Below are 3,098 nucleotides of genomic sequence, written 5' to 3' on the forward strand. Positions count from 1 at the left end.
TGCTCAGTGCTGTTCTGGACCCCATGACTAACCTAGGCTGTTAATTTGGACTAATGCTTACCAGCAAAGAACTTTGAAAATTAATTTCTCACACCCAGAGAACAGTGGCAGGGCAGCCCCTCTCCCTCCTGGGTTCTTCTCTTGCTCACTTTAGAGTATGGTCCTGTTGTAGGGGAGTGGAGGAAGGCTGCCACACTCCCAGTGTCTGGGAACCTGGTGAGGATTAGGGTGACCTGATGCATTGTCTGCTCAGAAAGGACTCGTCCACTCTTACTGAGGGATGGTTACTAGTTCCACTGTCCCTTCCATAAGGGCTCAAATTGGTTCCAATCAAATGACCTACCAAATTTTAGGAATTTGTAGCATTATGGGATCTGTGACCCTCAGGGCACAAAAGACCTTAAAGTGCCCCCAGATTATCTCCTTTTCCTCTTCCCAATCTTCTGTTAAAATCGGGGAATGAAGTTGGGTGTGGTGGTGCACACATGTAATGCCAGAACTCTTGGAGGCTGAGGCAGGAGGATGAGGAGTTTGAAGCGAGCTTGGACATGACAATTTAGCGAGACCTGTCTCAAAAAATAAAAAAGGGCTATGTATGTAGCTCAGTGCCAAAGCCCACTGGTTAGAGACAGGCAAGTCAGCATGGCTACACACAGGTCAGTGATAGCAAAGCACACTGAACAATGTCCAGCCCCAGTCAGCTTCTGGGTAACACTCCCCAAGACCTATGCTGCTTTTCTCTCCAAGAATGCCATAAGGCACAAGGAAGGAAAGAACAATGAATTCACTTCGAATGAGGAGGTAAAATAGCACGTTGTCTCAAGGGAAAGACATTTGGCTAGACCTCGCCACTTGCCAAATCTGAGAAGTACCAGAGTGTGCCAACACAGGCCTCGAGAAAGAACTGTCCTGACTCAAGCCACGGCAGAGACAGGAGGTCCACAGACCTTCAGTCATCAGATTGTCACTCCTGGAGCCGGAGTCTCTAAATCAGCAAGGCTGTTCACCAGTGAGAAGGTCAGGAGCACATATTCCCTTCTGCTTCTTTTCCTTTGGACATAATTTTGTACATCCAGAAGTGGTGCAAGAATAGTACAAAGAATCTCATTATTAAAACAGTTTTTGGGGTGAATTTATAATTCCATTAGCCATCCATGTATACCACTCGGCTTTCCACAGTAAAGATGAGAGTGTTCCCATCTTAGCAGCTCCTTCAGAGCAGTGCAGACTCCTGGGTAGCTGTCCTCTGGAGAGGTGACAGTTACTATTGTCACTGTCTTGATGTTCAGGAGTTACAGAGCTGGCAGTGGGAGCTGTGAGGGACTCATCTCCAGGCCCGTGTTCTCTGAGCACTATCCGAGACCCAGGTTTATTGTGTGTTCTTGGATACCTGTCTTTCCCCAGCAAGCCCTGCTCCTTTGGGTGGAGTAATGGGAAGCGCACAGTAGGCTGTGCAGATCATCCTCGGAAGTACTCAGTGCATACACTTATTAACCACCAGCTAGGACTCCTCAGGAGAGCTACAGTCTGTGCCTTAACTGAAGGTGCATTCTGCACAGCTCACTAACAACAGCATCGAAGTATTTTTGCCTCCCAAACAGAACTTGTAGCTGATCATGGCTCTTAACCTTGTTACTGGTTCTGGGGACATGATTGAGAACATCTTCAAGGATACCAGATTCCTTGGGAAGCTTTGCAGGTCAGATAAACTGCCAGGTAAGCTAGGAGAGAGATGGAGGAACCTGTAGATTAACATATGATGTATTGACTGATTGCAATGCTCAGGCCTCCTTCCTGTTTCAAACAGTTTAAAAATACATGAACCAGCTGGAGAAATTTAAAATTTAAAAGGATATCTTGCCAAAGGTTTTAGATGTGATATTATATTTATTACTATTGCATTAAACAAACAAACAAATGAAAAAGCCCTTATCACTTAGAGAAAAGTTTTGGAGCATTTATGCATGAGGTCGTAGGAGCTGTAGAACTTATCATCCTCTACCCCCATTGGCTGGCAAGTGGGCTGAGGCAGGCAAGGCAGGGGCGGCACAGAGCGCTGAGTGGGCAGTGCTTGGGACAGCTGCTGACCTCTCTTCTTCTTTTGGGAGCATTCCGTTAAGACGAACAGCACCATGAGCACCCAGGCACAAGCGCTCCTGGGGATGAGTTGCTATGACCTGTAATAGCGTAGATGAGCTCTGCCAGGAGGGCACACATGTGGGCACATGCACTCACACACATACACACACACGCACATCGTGGCATGATGTACGGTGATCTGTGATGATGTCTACCCCGTGGGACATGGGGTGGCAGATTTGCAGGGGGGTGCATCCTATCACGGCATAGCACATTTCAGATGAGAAGTTCTTAAGACTCCAACAAGTGAATTAAGCAGAGGTAGAGCAGCTCAGACAAAACTTTGTCACCGGAGAGCGTTGAGTACAGTTCGAGGCTCTATTATGTGCTAGCTTCGCATTGGTGACAGCCCACACTGCTGAGCCTATTATAGAAAAAGAGCATAGCACGGATCTGGTAGGCTGAAGGAGGCTCCCTCTGTCCATTGTCCCCACTAGGTACTTTTCCAAACATTCATTTGAGCATGTTTCTCAACTGACACTAACTAATGGCTTCCGAGTGCTTTTAGCACAAAGTTTAAAATCCTTAACTTGGTCTCTCAGGCCCTTGCGTAATCGGCTCCTGACATCCTTGCAGCTGATTCTATGTTATTCTCTCTCTTGACCCTTTAGCTCTTGGCTCCCACCACACTGGCTGCTGGCAGCATGGCTTTCTGCCCGCTCCTCAGTTCTGGGACTTTGCAATAATCCATCTCCCCAGATGCTGTGTTCTGTTGTCACTCTGGTCAATTCCACCATGAAAAGGCTTCGTGGCTTGCAGTCAGGAAGCCTTCTCTGGACACTGGATCATGGTCCATGTTGGTAACCGTCATACGACTCCACACACACAGATTATCTCAGCAGATGTTATACTATTTTGTTTTTATTCTAACTAGTTTCCAGACACAGTCCACAAGTATGGGTGCATGTTTGCTTGGTATGTGGTTAGCGCACTTTAGTTTCTGAACTTTATTGAAAGGG

The sequence above is a fragment of the Cavia porcellus genome, unplaced genomic scaffold, assembly GCF_034190915.1.
Source record: "Cavia porcellus strain 051 isolate PalLab524CR breed Dunkin Hartley unplaced genomic scaffold, mCavPor4.1 scaffold_7, whole genome shotgun sequence".
Lineage (NCBI taxonomy): Eukaryota > Metazoa > Chordata > Mammalia > Rodentia > Caviidae > Cavia > Cavia porcellus.